The sequence below is a fragment of the Drosophila gunungcola genome (genome assembly GCF_025200985.1).
Source record: "Drosophila gunungcola strain Sukarami chromosome 2L unlocalized genomic scaffold, Dgunungcola_SK_2 000008F, whole genome shotgun sequence".
NCBI classification, from domain to species: domain Eukaryota; kingdom Metazoa; phylum Arthropoda; class Insecta; order Diptera; family Drosophilidae; genus Drosophila; species Drosophila gunungcola.
In genome coordinates this window covers 3,058,329-3,080,140 of record NW_026453163.1, presented here as the reverse complement: position 1 = coordinate 3,080,140, position 21,812 = coordinate 3,058,329, and the positions used below count along the sequence as shown (strand labels likewise).

The 21,812-nt window shown below is 36.2% G+C and overlaps 1 protein-coding gene across 6 annotated transcripts in view; it reads left to right on the top strand.

The window, feature by feature from the left end:
- The first annotated feature begins 12,559 nt into the window (after positions 1-12,559).
- Positions 12,560-21,812, top strand: part of LOC128253300 (nuclear hormone receptor FTZ-F1 beta) — a 30,982-nt gene continuing 21,729 nt past the window's right edge. Inside the window, exons 1-2 of one of the 6 annotated variants that reach the window (XM_052981595.1) lie at positions 12,560-12,686; positions 13,537-13,825. The gene's annotated coding sequence lies outside the window, so the exon portion shown is untranslated. Of the gene's footprint in view, positions 13,826-21,812 lie in introns of all 6 variants that reach the window. The other 5 variants (XM_052981594.1, XM_052981593.1, XM_052981592.1 and 2 more) reach the window with 5 other exon arrangements.

Genomic DNA, 21,812 nt, shown 5'->3' with positions numbered 1-21,812 from the left:
TTCTCTTCTTCTTTTTGGGTTCGTTTTCTTCTTGTAGGCCGTTCACCTGTTTTTGCATCAGTTTCAACTTTTTCGCTACAACTCTTTTAAGCTAATATTTCTTAAACGAATGATATTAATCGCATTTGCTTATCACATTTTTTTCAAATTTCGCATATAGCTTATGTTGGTCGATGTGTAAATAAATGTCAATGGAATCAGGCTATTTAATAACAGTTTATTTTATTTAATTTGATTCCTTTTTATAGCCAGATTCCATTGCAGCATTAGCGAACTTTTTAAATGTGCCTGATTCTATTGGCGCATTTAGAATTTAGCTAATGCTACTTTGACATGTGAGTGGCACGAACAGCTGATCTGGGTTTGTTAACTTTTGAATTGTCGCAAATCAAAACGAAATGAACTAAAAATCATGAATATGAGCAAGTTTACGGATATCTTTAGTGCTTAAGCAGGTCATACATAATGCGACAAGATAAGGAAGCTGATGGTGTTGATTGACGACTGGCTTGCAAAGAAGAGCACTACAGTTTTTATAAAAGAGCAAGATATATGTTTAAACAATCTCGTATATTCATAATTATAGGAACAATTCCAGTTACGGGCTCGGATCCCATGCGCACCTACAGCATCATACTTAAGGGCATCGATGCCATTTAATTCCCCAAGAATATCACGCTTAATGACAGCAATCTGATTACGAAGCTGAGTAGGGATAATCCCGCCGAGCGTTTGGGCTACCAGCGTAGGGAAAGCGAGATACAGAACCACAAGTAAGATTTCCTTTAAAAGAATATAAAATTTAATCTAATTTGTTGATTTTTGTTTACCCATACAAATGGTACTGATGGGCCCATTAAGCCGGACATGAAAAGCGCGGTGGATACCACAAATTTGAACGATTATCCACACGATCCGAAGGGTCCTCCACCAGATGATGTTATCGGATGTGACAAGGACTTCTTGGCCTCGTTTCTGCGACAAAATACCGAAGGAGCTACAAGCCAAGGAGAAGAAATTGATCTTTAGGGCGCCATATGTAAAGCCAACATTAAACAGTCAGCGGTAACGCATCCAAAAGCTGCCCGAAAATCTTAGAAGATTATAACTTATATTTTGTAATGAGGATATATACCGCTAAATACAAACCATATTCAAACATTTACATTAAAATTAAACATAAGAACATTCCAAATATTGGTCTTTAATTTTGAATAATTATTCAAAACGCGAGACCAAGGCCAACAACACCCGGTTACACTTATTCGACGGAGTTATCGATCGCCGATAATCATCGCCCAATAACCCGATTACCCAAAGCGGGATTAGCGTCATCGGCCGATCTGGTCACACTAACCGGCGCCTATATAAGCGGAGACAGCCCCAGATCAGTCACTTGCTTTCCGACGAGCATCGAGTAGCATGCAGTCCCTTTTGATTTTAAAACAATTTGAGATGGAAATTCTGACTTTTCAAAACAACTTTCCAATTGTATTCTGCTTTTGTCAATTTACTCGATCATTCCTGGCTCATAAAACCAGTCTAAGGAAATGTCACTATCAGGAATACAATTTATGTTTTTTTGATTTGTTCTCATTTTTTATTTTGTCGCCCACAAATTTTTTAGTGCATACAGTAATTTCTGTGCTGTTGGATTTGTGAAATTACCAAATTTTGATCTTAACAACCCAAAACAATATTCTAATGGATTTTGACAAAACCTTTTTAAACGTATAAATTCAACGTTTTCGTTTTGAAAAAGTCGATCACATACGTTAATAATTCTTTGGCAGCTTTCTTTTAGCTTTGCTACTCAAGTTGCACTTGACGGTTTTCCCGTATTGCGGAACTCTAGAAACTTTATTTTATCAAAAAACTGCATGAAATTTTTGAACTTATATTTCATGATATTATCTGAACGATAAGTGCCTTCATTTAAAAGGTCAAACCCAACTTTGTAAATTTCCAGCATTTGTCAATACATTGATTCCGTGGCTTACAGTGTTTGAAAATACCTGAGTCGCCAATTTTACACTCATTTTTTTAAAAATTATTTGGATCAACGTGCTTATCTGATAGCTCTGGAGCCATACGAGAAACATCGCATGAGTCAATGCTATAATCTCTTGAATAACCTTCCAATACGAGACACTTATTTGAAATTTGATCAAATTTAAGTGGGTGCAAAGGTAATTTAACAACTCTGTTCAGGAAATTATTTCGAATAGACTTAAACAAAAGCGCAAAGTGGTGACCTCGAATCAACTTGTTTACAAAGAAAGCGCCCAGAACATATTTCCAGGGTTTAACCTGGCCTGAATATCTGTCATCGTCTGAAAACTCGTCTCCCAAGTCTGCAAACCCAACGATTTCATCAAAAAGAATTATGCAGTTATTTTCGGACTCACTCATTTTGTTTACAAATCCTGCCAATATTTCAAAATGTTCGCCTGACAAGCCAGTTTAGAACTTTTATAAAGGCAACTACCTTCTTAAAGATGTCTCAGACGGCATATTAAAACCTAAAATTATTCTAATTTTTTCTGATTCTGTAATGAGTTCCCTTTTTTCTAGAAACAATGTTTTGAAATGTAGCCACACTTTCATTAATTGCTACAGTATGCTCTTGCTGGTAAGCAGATCTGAGCATTCCAAAGCCGTTTTCTTCAATAATTTAAATTCATCATGCTACATGTCTTTTCAAGCTCTAAGATTTTGGACACCAGATCTGTCACTTTGACGTGTAGCTTGGAAGATTTCCCTTGTATCGTTTTTATTACTAAAGGCATAATTTTTTTTATCAGAGCATGAATTTGGGTTTCCAAAGAGGAAATATATTGCTTTAATTCTGTTTTTTTCTGAGCAAAACTGTGTTTTTCACTGCTTTCCTTTTTTTCCTTTTGTGATAAAAATCTATGCCTCTTCAAAACATTATTTTCTCGTAAAAATTTGATGTTTTGTTCTTTATAGATTTTAATATTTCTCTTTAAGACGCTTATGATGGGTCTCAAAGGTCTTTTCAAGGAATTGCTGGGAGATGTACCAGAAGAGCTCAATCTGTTTGGAAAACTCGATACCTGGGCTTGACTGGGAGAGCTCAATCCATGTGGAAAACTCAATCCTTCTTCTACAAATTTAAGACGGCAGAAATGTTGGAAAGAGTACGCCGAAGTTACCCTTGCAGCTTTTGCATAAATTAATATTTTTTAAAACATCTAAATCTAAGACATTTTAAACACATGCATGTATTTTTACAAACATTTAAGCTATTCAATCGTTCGTACATCGTTTTCAGATTTAAATAAAATTAAATGCGTTAATATAAACTATTAAACCATTACTGAGGACTCGCCCACTTTTTCAAAATAATAGTCACTAGAAAAAAAGTCCATCGAAATATCTTGCGCAGTCTGAGAGATATTAATATATGCCAAAAAAATATCTGTCAAACTCCCCAAAGTGCAATGACATTTAGGACATTCAGTTTCCGCTAAGTTGGCTTTTCCTCAAATCCACGAGAAAAACGAATCGAAATGGACGACATCATGGAATATAATACAAATTTTGAGAAGCAAAAATAAAAGTAATAACTATTGCTAACCAAATAAAGTGGTTTTTATACCCTTGCATAATTGCAGAGGGTATTAAGATTTCCATCAAGTTTGCAACGCAATGAGGAAAACAATTCATTGTCTTTAACGTATATCTCGACCTCATTACAAATCGCTAAATTTTCAGAGTAGTGTCAAAGGTAACGCGAGATGCATTTTGGCCACGTCAGCGGATTTAAGGGAAATGCCTTTGAATATAATTACATCAACAAATGCGAGTGCGAAGGTATTCACTTCCATTTGAGCTGCGGGCCAAAAAGCTGGACGAAATCCAGCAAAAATTAACGGTTCGGGTGGTCACCATGGCCAACATTAGTGGAAAAATCATTAGCAGAGGAAAAACTTTCCACTTGCGAATGTCAAAATTGTATTAAGTGTTGAGTTTACATCCATTTTCTTTGCGGGAAAACTGAATTTTGCCTTCTCTTCTTCTTTTTGGGTTCGTTTTCTTCTTGTAGGCCGTTCACCTGTTTTTGCATCAGTTTCAACTTTTTCGCTACAACTCTTTTAAGCTAATATTTCTTAAAACGAATGATATTAATCGCATTTGCTTATCACATTTTTTTCAAATTTCGCATATAGCCTTATGTTGGTCGATGTGTAAATAAATGTCAATGGAATCAGGCTATTTAATAACAGTTTATTTTATTTAATTTGACTCCTTTTATAGCCAGATTCCACTGCAGCATTAGCGAACTTTTTAAATGTGCCTGATTCTATTGGCGCATTTAGAATTTAGCTAATGCTACTTTGACATGTGAGTGGCACGAACAGCTGATCTGGGTTTGTTCACTTTTGAATTGTCGCAAATCAAAACGAAATGAACTAAAAATCATGAATATGAGCAAGTTTACGGATATCTTTAGTGCTTAAGCAGGTCATACATAATGCGACAAGATAAGGAAGCTGATGGTGTTGATTGACGACTGGCTTGCAAAGAAGAGCACTACAGTTTTTATAAAAGAGCAAGATATATGTTTAAACAATCTCGTATATTCATAATTATAGGAACAATTCCAGTTACGGGCTCGGATCCCATGCGCACCTACAGCATCATACTTAAGGGCATCGATGCCATTGAATTCCCCAAGAATATCACGCTTAATGACAGCAATCTGATTACGAAGCTGAGTAGGGATAATCCCGCCGAGCGTTTGGGCTACCAGCGTAGGGAAAGCGAGATACAGAACCACAAGTAAGATTTCCTTTAAAGGAATATAAAATTTAATCTAATTTGTTGATTTTTGTTTACCCATACAAATGGTACTGATGGGCCCATTAAGCCGGACATGAAAAGCGCGGTGGATACCACAAATTTGAACGATTATCCACACGATCCGAAGGGTCCTCCACCAGATGATGTTATCGGATGTGACAAGGACTTCTTGGCCTCGTTTCTGCGACAGAATACCGAAGGAGCTAAAAGCCAAGGAGAAGAAATTGATCTTTAGGGCGCCATATGTAAAGCCAACATTAAACAGTCAGCGGTAACGCATCCAAAAGCTGCCCGAAAATCTTAGAAGATTATAACTTATATTTTGTAATGAGGATATATACCGCTAAATACAAACCATATTCAAACATTTACATTAAAATTAAACATAAGAACATTCCAAATATTGGTCTTTAATTTTGAATAATTATTCAAAACGCGAGACCAAGGCCAACAACACCCGGTTACACTTATTCGACGGAGTTATCGATCGCCGATAATCATCGCCCAATAACCCGATTACCCAAAGCGGGATTAGCGTCATCGGCCGATCTGGTCACACTAACCGGCGCCTATATAAGCGGAGACAGCCCCAGACCAGTCACTTGCTTTCCGACGAGCATCGAGTAGCATGCAGTCCCTTTTGATTTTAAAACAATTTGAGATGGAAATTCTGACTTTTCAAAACAACTTTCCAATTGTATTCTGCTTTTGTCAATTTCCTCGATCATTCCTGGCTCATAAAACCAGCCTAAGGAAATGTCACTATCAGGAATACAATTTGTGTTTTTTTGATTTGTTCTCATTTTTTATTTTTGTCGCCCACAAATTTTTTAGTGCATACAGTAATTTCTGTGCTGTTGGATTTGTGAAATTACCAAATTTTGATCTTAACAACCCAAAAAATATTCTAATGGATTTTGACAAAACCTTTTTAAACGTATAAATTCAACGTTTTCGTTTTGAAAAAGTCGATCACATACGTTAATAATTCTTTGGCAGCTTTCTTTTAGCTTTGCTACTCAAGTTGCACTTGACGGTTTTCCCGTATTGCGGAACTCTAGAAACTTTATTTTATCAAAAAACTGCATGAAATTTTTGAACTTATATTTCATGATATTATCTGAACGATAAGTGCCTTCATTTAAAAGGTCAAACCCACCATTCATTTGTTTCAGGAATTCTGAAGTTGCCAATGCATTGACAGAACTTTGTAAATTTTCAGCATTTCTCAATACATTGATTCCGTGGCTTACAGTGTTTGAAAATACCTGAGTCGCCAATTTTACACTCATTTTTTTAAAAATTATTTGGATCAACGTGCTTATCTGATAGCTCTGGAGCCATACGAGAAACATCGCATGAGTCAATGCTATAATCTCTTGAAAACCTTCCAATACGAGACACTTATTTGAAATTTCATCAAATTTAAGTGGGTGCAAAGGTAATTAAACAACTCTGTTCAGGAAATTATTTCGAATACTCTTAAACAAAAGCGCAAAGTGGTGACCTCGAATCAACTTGTTAACAAAGAAAGCGCCCAGAACATATTTCCAGGGTTTAACCTGGCCTGAATATCTGTCATCGTCTGAAAACTCGTCTCCCAAGTCTGCAAACCCAACGATTTCATCAAAAAGAATTATGCAGTTATTTTCGGACTCACTCATTTTGTTTACAAATCCTGCCAATATTTCAAAATGTTCGCCTGACAAGCCAGTTTAGAACTTTTATAAAGGCAACTACCTTCTTAAAGATGTCTCAGACGGCATATTAAAACCTAAAATTATTCTAATTTTTTCTGATTCTGTAATGAGTTCCCTTTTTTCTAGAAACAATGTTTTGAAATGTAGCCACACTTTCATTAATTGCTACAGTATGCTCTTGCTGGTAAGCAGATCTGAGCATTCCAAAGCCGTTTTCTTCAATAATTTAAATTCATCATGCTACATGTCTTTTCAAGCTCTAAGATTTTGGACACCAGATCTGTCACTTTGACGTGTAGCTTGGAAGATTTCCCTTGTATCGTTTTTATTACTAAAGGCATAATTTTTTTTTATCAGAGCATGAATTTGGGTTTCCAAAGAGGAAATATATTGCTTTAATTCTGTTTTTTTCTGAGCAAAACTGTGTTTTTCACTGCTTTCCTTTTTTTCCTTTTGTGATAAAAATCTATGCCTCTTCAAAACATTATTTTCTCGTAAAAATTTGATGTTTTGTTCTTTATAGATTTTAATATTTCTCTTTAAGACGCTTATGATGGGTCTCAAAGGTCTTTTCAAGGAAGTGCTGGGAGATGTACCAGAAGAGCTCAATCTGTTTGGAAAACTCGATACCTGGGCTTGACTGGGAGAGCTCAATCCATGTGGAAAACTCAATCCTTCTTCTACAAATTTAAGACGGCAGAAATGTTGGAAAGAGTACGCCGAAGTTACCCTTGCAGCTTTTGCATAAATTAATATTTTTTAAAACATCTAAATCTAAGACATTTTAAACACATGCATGTATTTTTACAAACATTTAAGCTATTCAATCGTTCGTACATCGTTTTCAGATTTAAATAAAATTAAATGCGTTAATATAAACTATTAAACCATTACTGAGGACTCGCCCACTTTTTCAAAATAATAGTCACTAGAAAAAAAGTCCATCGAAATATCTTGCGCAGTCTGAGAGATATTAATATATGCCAAAAAAATATCTGTCAAACTCCCCAAAGTGCAATGACATTTAGGACATTCAGTTTCCGCTAAGTTGGCTTTTCCTCAAATCCACGAGAAAAACGAATCGAAATGGACGACAACATGGAATATAATACAAATTTTGAGAAGCAAAAATAAAAGTAATAACTATTGCTAACCAAATAAAGTGGTTTTTATACCCTTGCATAATTGCAGAGGGTATTAAGATTTCCATCAAGTTTGCAACGCAATGAGGAAAACAATTTATTGTCTTTAACGTATATCTCGACCTCATTACAAATCGCTAAATTTTCAGAGTAGTGTCAAAGGTAACGCGAGATGCATTTTGTCCACGTCAGCGGATTTAAGAGAAATGCCTTTGAATATAATTACATCAACAAATGCGAGTGCGAAGGTATTCACTTCCATTTGAGCTGCGGGCCAAAAAGCTGGACGAAATCCAGCAAAAATTAACGGTTCGGGTGGTCACCATGGCCAACATTAGTGGAAAAATCATTAGCAGAGGAAAAACTTTCCACTTGCGAATGTCAAAATTGTATTAAGTGTTGAGTTTACATCCATTTTCTTTGCGGGAAAACTGAATTTTGCCTTCTCTTCTTCTTTTTGGGTTCGTTTTCTTCTTGTAGGCCGTTCACCTGTTTTTGCATCAGTTTCAACTTTTTCGCTACAACTCTTTTAAGCTAATATTTCTTAAAACGAATGATATTAATCGCATTTGCTTATCACATTTTTTTCAAATTTCGCATATAGCCTTATGTTGGTCGATGTGTAAATAAATGTCAATGGAATCAGGCTATTTAATAACAGTTTATTTTATTTAATTTGATTCGTTTTATAGCCTGATTCCATTGCAGCATGAGCGAACTTTTTAAATGTGCCTGATTCTATTGGCGCATTTAGAATTTAGCTAATGCTACTTTGACATGTGAGTGGCACGAACAGCTGATCTGGGTTTGTTCACTTTTGAATTGTCGCAAATCAAAACGAAATGAACTAAAAATCATGAATATGAGCAAGTTTACGGATATCTTTAGTGCTTAAGCAGGTCATACATAATGCGACAAGATAAGGAAGCTGATGGTGTTGATTGACGACTGGCTTGCAAAGAAGAGCACTACAGTTTTTATAAAAGAGCAAGATATATGTTTAAACAATCTCGTATATTCATAATTATAGGAACAATTCCAGTTACGGGCTCGGATCCCATGCGCACCTACAGCATCATACTTAAGGGCATCGATGCCATTGAATTCCCCAAGAATATCACGCTTAATGACAGCAATCTGATTACGAAGCTGAGTAGGGATAATCCCGCCGAGCGTTTGGGCTACCAGCGTAGGGAAAGCGAGATACAGAACCACAAGTAAGATTTCCTTTAAAGGAATATAAAATTTAATCTAATTTGTTGATTTTTGTTTACCCATACAAATGGTACTGATGGGCCCATTAAGCCGGACATGAAAAGCGCGGTGGATACCACAAATTTGAACGATTATCCACACGATCCGAAGGGTCCTCCACCAGATGATGTTATCGGATGTGACAAGGACTTCTTGGCCTCGTTTCTGCGACAGAATACCGAAGGAGCTAAAAGCCAAGGAGAAGAAATTGATCTTTAGGGCGCCATATGTAAAGCCAACATTAAACAGTCAGCGGTAACGCATCCAAAAGCTGCCCGAAAATCTTAGAAGATTATAACTTATATTTTGTAATGAGGATATATACCGCTAAATACAAACCATATTCAAACATTTACATTAAAATTAAACATAAGAACATTCCAAATATTGGTCTTTAATTTTGAATAATTATTCAAAACGCGAGACCAAGGCCAACAACACCCGGTTACACTTATTCGACGGAGTTATCGATCGCCGATAATCATCGCCCAATAACCCGATTACCCAAAGCGGGATTAGCGTCATCGGCCGATCTGGTCACACTAACCGGCGCCTATATAAGCGGAGACAGCCCCAGACCAGTCACTTGCTTTCCGACGAGCATCGAGTAGCATGCAGTCCCTTTTGATTTTAAAACAATTTGAGATGGAAATTCTGACTTTTCAAAACAACTTTCCAATTGTATTCTGCTTTTGTCAATTTCCTCGATCATTCCTGGCTCATAAAACCAGCCTAAGGAAATGTCACTATCAGGAATACAATTTGTGTTTTTTTGATTTGTTCTCATTTTTTATTTTTGTCGCCCACAAATTTTTTAGTGCATACAGTAATTTCTGTGCTGTTGGATTTGTGAAATTACCAAATTTTGATCTTAACAACCCAAAAAAATATTCTAATGGATTTTGACAAAACCTTTTTAAACGTATAAATTCAACGTTTTCGTTTTGAAAAAGTCGATCACATACGTTAATAATTCTTTGGCAGCTTTCTTTTAGCTTTGCTACTCAAGTTGCACTTGACGGTTTTCCCGTATTGCGGAACTCTAGAAACTTTATTTTATCAAAAAACTGCATGAAATTTTTGAACTTATATTTCATGATATTATCTGAACGATAAGTGCCTTCATTTAAAAGGTCAAACCCACCATTCATTTGTTTCAGGAATTCTGAAGTTGCCAATGCATTGACAGAACTTTGTAAATTTTCAGCATTTCTCAATACATTGATTCCGTGGCTTACAGTGTTTGAAAATACCTGAGTCGCCAATTTTACACTCATTTTTTTAAAAATTATTTGGATCAACGTGCTTATCTGATAGCTCTGGAGCCATACGAGAAACATCGCATGAGTCAATGCTATAATCTCTTGAAAACCTTCCAATACGAGACACTTATTTGAAATTTCATCAAATTTAAGTGGGTGCAAAGGTAATTAAACAACTCTGTTCAGGAAATTATTTCGAATACTCTTAAACAAAAGCGCAAAGTGGTGACCTCGAATCAACTTGTTAACAAAGAAAGCGCCCAGAACATATTTCCAGGGTTTAACCTGGCCTGAATATCTGTCATCGTCTGAAAACTCGTCTCCCAAGTCTGCAAACCCAACGATTTCATCAAAAAGAATTATGCAGTTTTTTCGGACTCACTCATTTTGTTTACAAATCCTGCCAATATTTCAAAATGTTCGCCTGACAAGCCAGTTTAGAACTTTTATAAAGGCAACTACCTTCTTAAAGATGTCTCAGACGGCATATTAAAACCTAAAATTAGTCTAATTTTTTCTGATTCTGTAATGAGTTCCCTTTTTTCTAGAAACAATGTTTTGAAATGTAGCCACACTTTCATTAATTGCTACAGTATGCTCTTGCTGGTAAGCAGATCTGAGCATTCCAAAGCCGTTTTCTTCAATAATTTAAATTCATCATGCTACATGTCTTTTCAAGCTCTAAGATTTTGGACACCAGATCTGTCACTTTGACGTGTAGCTTGGAAGATTTCCCTTGTATCGTTTTTATTACTAAAGGCATAATTTTTTTTTATCAGAGCATGAATTTGGGTTTCCAAAGAGGAAATATATTGCTTTAATTCTGTTTTTTTCTGAGCAAAACTGTGTTTTTCACTGCTTTCCTTTTTTTCCTTTTGTGATAAAAATCTATGCCTCTTCAAAACATTATTTTCTCGTAAAAATTTGATGTTTTGTTCTTTATAGATTTTAATATTTCTCTTTAAGACGCTTATGATGGGTCTCAAAGGTCTTTTCAAGGAAGTGCTGGGAGATGTACCAGAAGAGCTCAATCTGTTTGGAAAACTCAATCCTTCTTCTACAAATTTAAGATTTAGTAACACCTGGTCACGATAGAGTGCGGATTGAATTTTGAGGTTATCTAACCATTTAATTTTATTTTCCCATTTGGGAAAATGATACGCCACGATGTGAACCGCACAATTGGGCAAGATGCATTTTTTTTTTTTTTTAAATTGTATTTAAAGATTTTAAGTGGATTAAGTTTTATCAACTTTTAAAAATGTCATCTTTTGGGGCCCTCTCTGTGCATATTAGTAAAAATAATCGTCTCAACAAAATTTTATATTTTTTGTTTGTTTCCTCTTTGCATCTTTGCTTCTTTGAAATGTTGGCATAAATTAGCTTAATGCATTTTAAAGAGGGCCCCATACTTTATTTATTAATTTTCTCAAAAAAAAAAACTTTTGCTTTACTTTCTGTTTATGTATCTGTAAAATAAGAATGCCAATATTAGAGCTTAAAGATTATAAATGTAAATTATCGCATTTTTTATCTAATTAATATGATATTACAATTTAAAATTAATTAAAAAAATTATTACCTATATTTTGTTTCACTTATTTTTTTTGTATTGGCAACGCCTACCGAGAGAGGATAGAAAGATTGATTCCATTGCCGCATTGGTGGACTTTTTAAATGTGCCTCATTCCTTGGCACAAACAGCTGATCTGGGTTTGTTAACTTTTAAATTGTCGCAAATCAAAACGAAATGAACTAAAAATCATGAATATGAGCAAGTTTACGGATATCTTTAGTGCTCAGCAGGTCATCCATAATGCTACCGAGGCATTCGGCAATTTGGGCGACAAGAAAGGGAAGCTGATGGTGCTTTTTGACGGGTTTGCTATGGACACCACCTTTTAAAATAGGCAATGATATGTGGGAGTTATTTCCTGACAGAGATCCAGCAGTAATGCATTGTGGTACTGCGAGCAGAATTTTCAGCGTGCGCTCTTGTTTTCAGTCATTTTTATAGAAAATAGATTTTATATTCGAAAGCAATCCAAAATTGCGCCAACCATGCATATAGAAAACAGCTGTTGTAGTGGTGGAACGAAAAAAATATCGTTAAGCATCGGTATTTTCCGGTATTTTAACTAAAATTGTTCGTGGCGAATGAATTTTTTTTTTTTTTTTTGGAGAGATGATGTTAAAGAACATAAAAATACAAAAATGAATAATTTTTGTTAAATATTAAGAGCATGTTCAATTTTCTTGGCCTAAAAGACGCGATGTACACCACAAAGTGATATCGATACTATTTCCGATAGTTTTCCAGCTCCACTGCAAGGTGGCAACGTTCTTGCGAACGTATGGTGGCAGCGTTGGTCAGCAAAACAAACATTTTGAGCGAGCGGGACTTAACATTTCTGTTAGCAAATTAACGATGGGAGAGCAAGAGAGCCGTTGAATTCAATCGGCAGAAAGAGAGCGAGCGGGACGGTTGTGTTGCGCTGCGAGTGAGTGTTTTCCTGGTCGCATTTTTGCGCCGCCGACAATTTCTGTGAATTAAATCGGTGAATAAAATCCAAATTCTGAACATATTCGTCGACAGCCAGAACCGTACGGAAGAGCGGCGCTTCTTCTCGCTCGCACCGTAAAGGTCGTTCGTTGTGGGAGTGTGAGTCTGTGTGTGTGTGTGTGTCGAGGAGGGGAGTGAAAAATACTCGCGAAACCAAACAAAGTGCACAAAGGCGTCGATTAAGTTTAAAGCTGCATAAGCATAAGCGAAAAAGGCTGATTTTGTTAATTCGCAAAGTAGAAGAATAACGAGTGACCGAGCGCAATAAGATAAAATTGAAGGTTATTCTTTGTGCGTGAGAGAGGAGAGGAGGCGTGAGAGCCATTGTAAACAAAAAAGCAAGTGCTGAGCGGGGGATCCAAAGAGAGCGCGAGAGCGGGGAGGAGAGAGCGCAGGCTCGCTCGCACGAAGAAAGCAGCGCACAAAGCGAACGCTGAAAATGTCAATAAACTCTGCGAAAGGTGAGGAAAAACGCAACAAGAGCGCCGCGGTCGTGTTAAAAAAACCCAAGCGGACAAGCGAAGAAAGCCGTTTAAAGAGAGAGGCAAGTGCTGGGTGTGCGTGTGTGTGTTAGAGAGAGTAAGCACTGGTGTGTGTTGGATCTGATTGGACTGTGTGCAGAAAAGTCTTTCTGGTTTCGATTCGCTTGCAACAGTTTCCGCGTTCGCCACTCCAACAAGTTTCGTCGTTTTTTCGCTGCATTTTTTGTTTGCTTTATTGCCAACTTTTTGCCCCTGGCCCCCGCTCGTTAGCCCTTACAAGTGTAATTTACTGTTAATAATTCACAGGTGAAAAATCCAATTGGCGGCCGATATTTGTCGTGCAATAATTTCTTCGCTTCCAATTGGGCAAATAATATACAAGAAACGTATTTTGATGAAGAAAAACCCAGAAATCAAATGCAAACCAAACTAATTTAAAACTAAATAATATAAAATGAAAAAAACTAGATTGTGAAATCGTGAAATCTAACAGGCTTTGGGATAATCAATTTTATCTACACATCAACGAAAATACAAAAGATAGACTGATAGACTGAAAAAGGGACAATTGGAATATTTCATTTACTTTGAAATGGTAAGTAAAGCATTTGCAAAATGTCAAACCTAAAATACGAAATTATTTTTTAGAAAAACTGAGTATAAATCAGACCAGATCAGTAGTTGCAAAACCTATGTTAAATCAAATAAAAGTTTTGAAATTAATAATTGTTTGTAATTTGTTTCCAGCTTATCAATTAATGTTAATCAAATTTGTAATTAAATCTTTCAACAGATATGGTGTCTTGGAAAAAAATCCTAACTCCAAAGATATATATCGATTATTCCTTTTAAACTACTAAGGCAGCGTGTATATAAAATACAAAAATAGTTTCACATTTTTTTTCGGTAAAATAAAAAATGTTTAGGAAATCCTTGGGCTGATTTAACGCTCCAAACTTTTATGTGTATGTGTCCAAGAAATTAGCTCCACTAAAAAGCAGCAAAACAAATATTCTATTTTTCCCATTACACACACTTCACCCCTTGCTCCATAAACCCCCCCCCCCCCCATAACGAAAAAAAAGTCGTTTCGATCCCCCGAAATCAAAACAAATTAATTAACGCCCCAATCTGCGGAAATATAACGGAATGGGGCACTGGAGAAGTGACTGGCTGCTGGGCCACTTCACTTCACAAGCAGTGAAATGTAACGGCGCCGTTGGCCACTTGAACTACTTTCATGTGGCGGCTCTGGCCCGGACCCGAACTTGGCTGACTCACTCCTTTGACATACACTTTTCAGGGGTGCCACTGAAGTCATCGCAGCTTCAGTTTCGCTCCAACTCCATTCAAAAGCACCAATCGCACTATTGAACCAGACGTTTGCCCTTATACTACAAACATTTAATGTGATTAGTAGATGAAACAAGCTCAAACCGCTGGCTGAACTTACCTTAAAAGAATTCGCTTGCATTTCATGTTGCCAGCTTGGTTATTTCGGCTTTCCCAAGCAAGTTCCAGCAACGACGAGTTAGAAAAGCAATATTCAACAAATAATATATTAAAGCTATTTATTTTTGATTTTTATACCCTTGCAGAGGGTATTATAATTTCAGTCAGAAGTTTGCAACGCAGTGAAGGAGACGTTTCCGACCCTATAAAGTATATATATTCTTGATCAGCATCACTAGTAGAGTCGATCTAGCCATGTCCGTCTGTCCGTCCGTCTGTCCGTCTGTCCGTCCGTTTATATGCAAACTAGTCTCTCAGTTTTAAAGCTATCTGCATGAAACTTTCCCAAAAGTTGTCTTTCTATTGCAGGTAGTATATAAGTCGGAACGAGCCGGATCGGACGACTATAGCATATAGCTCCCATAGGAACAATCGGAAAAATAAATGAAAAAAAATTATAACTTTGCTGTTTTTTAATTTTTTGTTTAGTTCTTCGACATATAGTAATGGTAAAATATTTCCGATTTACGGTTTAAATTTCATCAAAATCGGACGACTATAGCATATAGCTCCCATAGGAACAATCGGAAAAATAAATGAAAAAAAATTATAACTTTGCTGTTTTTTAATTTTTTGTTTAGTTCTTCGAGATATAGTAATGGTTTAATATTTCAGAATTACGGTTTCAATTTCATCAAAATCGGACGACTATAGCATATAGCTCCCATAGGAACAATCGGAAAAATAAATGAAAAAAAATTATAACTTTGCTGTTTTTATACCCTTGCAGAGGGTATTATAATTTCAGTCAGAAGTTTGCAACGCAGTGAAGGAGACGTTTCCGACCCTATAAAGTATATATATTCTTGATCAGCATCACTAGGAGAGTCGATCTAGCCATGTCCGTCTGTCCGTCTGTCCGTCTGTCCGTCCGTTTATATGCAAACTAGTCTCTCAGTTTTAAAGCTATCTGCATGAAACTTTCCCAAAAGTTGTCTTTCTATTGCAGGTAGTATATAAGTCGGAACGAGCCGGATCGGACGACTATAGCATATAGCTCCCATAGGAACAATCGGAAAAATAAATGAAAAAAAATTATAACTTTGCTGTTTTTTAATTTTTTGTTTAGTTCTTCGACATATAGTAATGGTAAAATATTTCCGATTTACGGTTTAAATTTCATCAAAATCGGACGACTATAGCATATAGCTCCCATAGGAACAATCGGAAAAATAAATGAAAAAAAATTATAACTTTGCTGTTTTTTAATTTTTTGTTTAGTTCTTCGAGATATAGTAATGGTTTAATATTTCAGAATTACGGTTTCAATTTCATCAAAATCGGACGACTATAGCATATAGCTCCCATAGGAACAATCGGAAAAATAAATGAAAAAAATTATAACTTTTCTGTTTTTTAATTTTTTGTTTAGTTCTTCGACATATAGCAATGTTTAATTATTTCAGAATTATGGTATAAATTTTATCAAAATCGGACGTCTATAGCATATAGCTCCCATAGAAATAATAAAAATATATAAAATAACTATCTAATAATTGAGCTGCAAATAATCATAGTTTCAATGTTTTTTTTTAGCACATACTCAAGTAAATCATAATTTAAATGTTTTCAAAAGTATTTAATTAATGCAATAGCTGCAAGGGTATATGAACTTCGGCTTGCCGAAGTTTGCTTTCCTTCTTGTTTAATTTTTTTTTTAGTTCTTCGAGATATAGTAATGGTTAAATATTTCAGAATTACGGTTTAAATTTCATCAAAATCGGACGACTATAGCATATAGCTCCCATAGGAACAATCATAAAAATAAATGAAAAAAAATTAGCTTTTCTGTTTTTTAATTTTTTTTTTAGTTCTTCGAGATATAGTAATGGATAAATATTTCAGAATTACGGTTAAAATTTCATCAAAATAGGACGACTATAGCATATAGCTCCAATAGAAATAATAAAATTATATAAAATAACTACCTAATAATGAGCTGCAAATCATCATTGCTTCAATGTTTTTAGACATATACGCAAGTAAATCATAATTTTAATGTTTTCAAAAATATTTAATTCTTGCAATAGCTGCAAGGGTATATAAACTTCGGCTTGCTTCCTTTCTTGTTATTAATCAGCAAGATTGCTTACTTTTTGTGTCCTTTTTTTGTAATCTTAGTATTTGGTACCTGTCCCAACATAATATTTGTCGATTAATATTGGCTTTGTTTAGAATAAATCAAAACTCAAGGACTGATTAACTTTAATACCGTAAAAACAGCATAAAGTATAAAAACGAGACATTTGTAATAAAAAAAATAAGCGAAATTAAACAAGTTTGACATTGTTGTTTCGATGAGTGCTATAGGATATAGACGTCCGAACTGTGCCATTGGTGTATATAGCTGCGTCTTTATATTATATGTACTATATTATTAGCCTACCGAAATGTAAAACAGTTTTTCAAAAGTTGCCAAAAGCTAAAAATCTTCTGGTTTTCAGTCTACATATTTTTCCCAGTGCAGGCACCGGAAATTGTTTCGACAACGACTCTGAATAAATAAGAGCAGAATTGGGCTTGATCAGGGAGTATCTGAGGAGGATAGTTGGCTGGATAAAGCAATGCATGACTCCGAACAATATGGTCCAGGCACGTTTTGCACTCTACCACACATTTCTTGAGCCGAGGCTGAGTCTTTGCTCTTTCTGCTTTCGCGTGAGGCTTGACCCAGAAAAATCGAACACTCGACGACTCCGTGGTTGCCAGTGCTGCTGATGAGGTTGAGGTTGGCCAAATTTGGTGATTCGATGAGCTGCAAGAGGGACTGTCTCATAAACTATTTAAATGTAGGGCTTATTATTTGACTGCGTCGGCTTGCGGTTTTCGTGTTTATTGGCTGTTCTTACTTAGCTGCAGTTGCAGTTTCAACTCAACTCTTTTTGTTTTGTAAGCCGGGTTTTTGAACTCTCCGCCATCTCTCCTCTACCTGTCTGAAGGTTAACCGCGAGTTTGTGAGTTGATTGGCTCCGGTTTATGTTCTTGAACTCTTTTTAAATGTGTGCGGCCTAAAATGTTAATTTACAACTTTTGTGGTCGTAACTTTGGCCGAGGGCAGCTGTCCTGCAAAAGGCGATGGGTCTGAAGAAGTCGCGAATCTGGTCCATTGTCATGAGGTGGAGTTGTAGTTAAAAAGGCGTGCAACTTATCTTTTGACCTGCGAATGTGGCATCGTAACTACTGGCGAAGTTTTGTTTGGTACACTCGAAGTATTGGTTTTCGAAAGACACCTCAGCTAAGTTCAGCTTAAGTGTATTTTGTACTATGCCTATTAAGTTAATGGTAACTTGTACATTAATCGTCTTCTTCAGCTACTTAAAATACATAGTTTCTCTATATTTCGCTTGGAGATCATAAGTTGTCTAGCCATATCTTATGTCGATCTTGAACAGCCACAACTTAACTATTTTTCGTTCGTCAGTTGGGTGCCAGCGTTAACCGGTTTTCGAAAATGCCTTCGGGAGTTCCAACCGCCTCCGATTGCCGCGGTTGCCATCCCACCTACCCAATACCTTGCAATATATAAATTTATACATGTTCTTCGACGTACGCCTGTTCCTCTCCCTGGCTTTGACTCTGACTACTAATTAGCAGTTAACAATTGCAACATTGACCTCCTCACCATAATTCTTTTTCTCATTCTGGTTGGCAAGCTACGAGAACAGCGAGAATGCTTTTTGCTTTGTTCCATTGTCTATGGCGAAAGATCCAACTGAAAGATACAAAAACATGGCAGCAGGTTTACCTTGTTGTAACCTCGCCAAGAACTCCAGGTGAAAAGCCAGAAAAAAAAAGCACCAAACCTTACCCAAGTTTTACTTTGTCTAAGAACGAGAAAATGAGATGAAAGGTAGCTCTGATAAAGTTGCTTTAATACTATTACAAATTACAAGTCACAGAACAAAAATAAAATGAAAAATATTTGTAAACAATTGCATATTTTCTAGTCATAAATATGAAAGCTATATTCGAGTATGCAAAACCCCCAAGATCGCTAAATACTTGGTAATAATTTAATAAAAATCCTGACTTGCCTATAAAAATATTTAGTTAATTAATTTTTAAAATTGAAAATTTACATCCCAAGAGAATTGGTTTTGCTTATAACAATAAGCTTTGTGGACAGTGTGTTCTTTCTTATTTTGGTCTGCACTTTTTGGCCATTTGCAGTTGGCTGTCGTTGCTGTCGCCCTCTCGCTGTTCTTGTGCCATTTTGTTTGATTTTTGCAACTGGTAACTTTACCGATTGCCATAACTGTGCAGCCGTTGGTTCGGTTGCCGTTGTACGCTGTTTTGTCGTTTTTGTTTCGTCTATACGTGTCTATATAAACATGATCACTTTGGCCGATTTCTTGGCCTGGCTTGGCACTTTTCGGTTGGTGGTAGAAGGTGATGCGGGGCCATTGAAAAAGACGAAAAACATGTTGCCTAAATGTTGTTGCTGCTGCAGTTGCATTTACAAGCAGCCCACTGTTGTTGTTGTCGATGGTTGTGCAACAATTGGAAGCATTTTTGGACTGCTTTTGAACTTTTGTTGCGAACTGAAGTATATGTATGTGTTGCCTTGCTTAGACTTATTAATATTATGTATTATTCAGATTACGGAGAAAGTAAGGAAATATTTTAATTTTTTACCATTGTAAAAAATATATAATTTGGTTCAGAAGTTTGTATGGGATTTGCGATCCTACAAAGTAGGTATGTATTAATAAAGTATATATTAATATATATAGAAAACAGTTTGATAAATTGGATGACTATATCTGTAACATATTCACTGCCATGCTCTTTTTATACAAAGTAGCTGATAGTTCGAAATGAAGACAAGAGTTAACCCGATCTATGGGGTGCTAAAATTTATAGGCTCTATAGACTTAAAACCGAGATGGCGTTAGTAATAGTTTAGTTTCAGCTTTTCGTACGAGTTTTGGAATAAAATGTAAGTAGATGAAATATTTACTTACAAACTGTAAGCTTAAAGTTACAAACTAAAGCTGCAGCGAGAACAGCAGCCATAGCTACTTTGGCTTTTGGCCGTAGTTGAAATATTTTTTAAGAGTGCTTATTAATTTTCAATAAAAAAAAATAAAGTGAAAATTTACCGAACCAACACCTTTACCATTAATAAAATCATTTTGGAGCTATCAACAGATTCTGCCCTTGTGTTGTCAGTCATTCAATTAAGGAGTCTGCAGAATGCGATGATAAATTAATGTTCTTGTTTATATATTTATAACACTGAAGGTCAGCTAATAAATCCCCAAAGGAGCTTAAAAAATCAGGGCCCGGGCAAGCCAAAAATTTATGACCATTAGCCAATTTAATTTATGCTAAGAATAAAGAATAACTTGGCGATGAAAAAGAAGAAGCTGGCGGCTCGGCTCGACTTGGCTGCTGGGATCAGGCTCGACTTGAGACTTGGGCTCGGAAACGAGAAATCGATAAAAATCTCATCAAATTAAGGCAAAACGATAAAAATTGATTGGCGCATGGCTCCAGACTAACGCCTGTATCACGGCCTTTGGTTTGGTCCAACTCGATCTGCAGCTTCGACCTAGGCGTCTCGATTGGGGAGAAAACTTGAAACTTTCTGCAGTGAGCCCCAGTGAGAAACCAAACCAGTCAATAAAATGTTTTTCGAAACTATTCTAATGCGACGTGGAGGCTGGCCAAAGAAACATTGAACCGAGCTGGGTAGCTTCGCTTTGTTTGCTTTGTTTGCTTGGCCAACTACTTTCGTCTGATGACTAATCACCTGAATATTGCCTCCATCAGTCGACCGAACTCCGGAGGTTCTGGCTCCATTTGTGTGGATTTTGGATTTGCATGTATGTATGTATGTGTATGCCCTGACAAAGGGTGTTTCACACTTATCTAAGATGATCGGTTGAATAACTTGCACAACTTTTATTTAGATCGGTTGTGATTTTTGCTCCTAAACGTATGTATCTTATAATACGTACTTTATTTTGTATTATATTTATGGTACCCGAATTTGCAGGGTATTAATCGTTTCGCATATACTTCTGCTGATTCTTTACTCTGCCCTCGTTTGCTTTGCCTTTCGTTTGGTCCTCTTAGTTGCTTTGCTTGATTGGTTCCACTCATTCCTTTCTTTCCACTAGTGCTCCCCCGCCAGAAAAACTTGTTTCTTCCTGCTTCAGGTTTCTTTTCGGTTCTCTTTTTGACAGTGCCTGTTTTCCTCTAAGCTTTCCAGAGCTCCGAGCTTTTGGAGTGTTGTTTTTCAAAACATACGACGCGTGCATGACGACTCCTAGCTGCAGTTGACGCTTAAAATCTGCAAAAACAACTTTGAGTGATTGGTTGGTTGTAAAAGGTGTAACCGAAAAAAAAGGAAAGAAATATGGTGATTTGAGCCAGTACACAAAGTGCACAAAAACAAAAATATACATATACTAGTTTTGGGTAATCACGGCCAACAGAGTCCCTTGCAATACTGCATCCCTCCTAGGAATCTGACCAACTGATCAAGTGTAAAATATTTGATATCAGTATTTTAGGGGATCTCAAGCTTTATGTGCATCTGAATACGAAAAGTTTGCCCGCCTCAAAATGTTATGAAATATTTATTTTTCATTTGTTGATCACTGTATTTATACAGATTTACATTTTGGAGTAGAGATACTTAAATAATAATAATGTAAAACAAGTTTTTCGACTAAAAATAAGATCAAATAACTATGACGCCTACAAATCAAAGTATAGATTTCGGGCTTCCACAATTGGCAGGTCGTTGTCTTTGACATGGGACCTAAGTGCTTTGGAATAAAGTTATTTTTGTTCCTTATTTTTAACCCTTAACTTCTAACTACTGAACAAAAACAAGACAAACAGTCAAATCAAATCATTAGACAGCCAGCCGAACAGGTTAAAACCGCACGGTTATAAGTTGTATTCATCTACCAACCTCGATTTGGGGCCTGAAGCAAAAAAAAATTACAATTATATACATATAGAAATTATCACATTTCAAACAGGAAACACACACTTAAGTATTGAGAACCGCGGAAAGCGAAGACCGCTTGTATTGTGGGCTCTGCGAATATTTA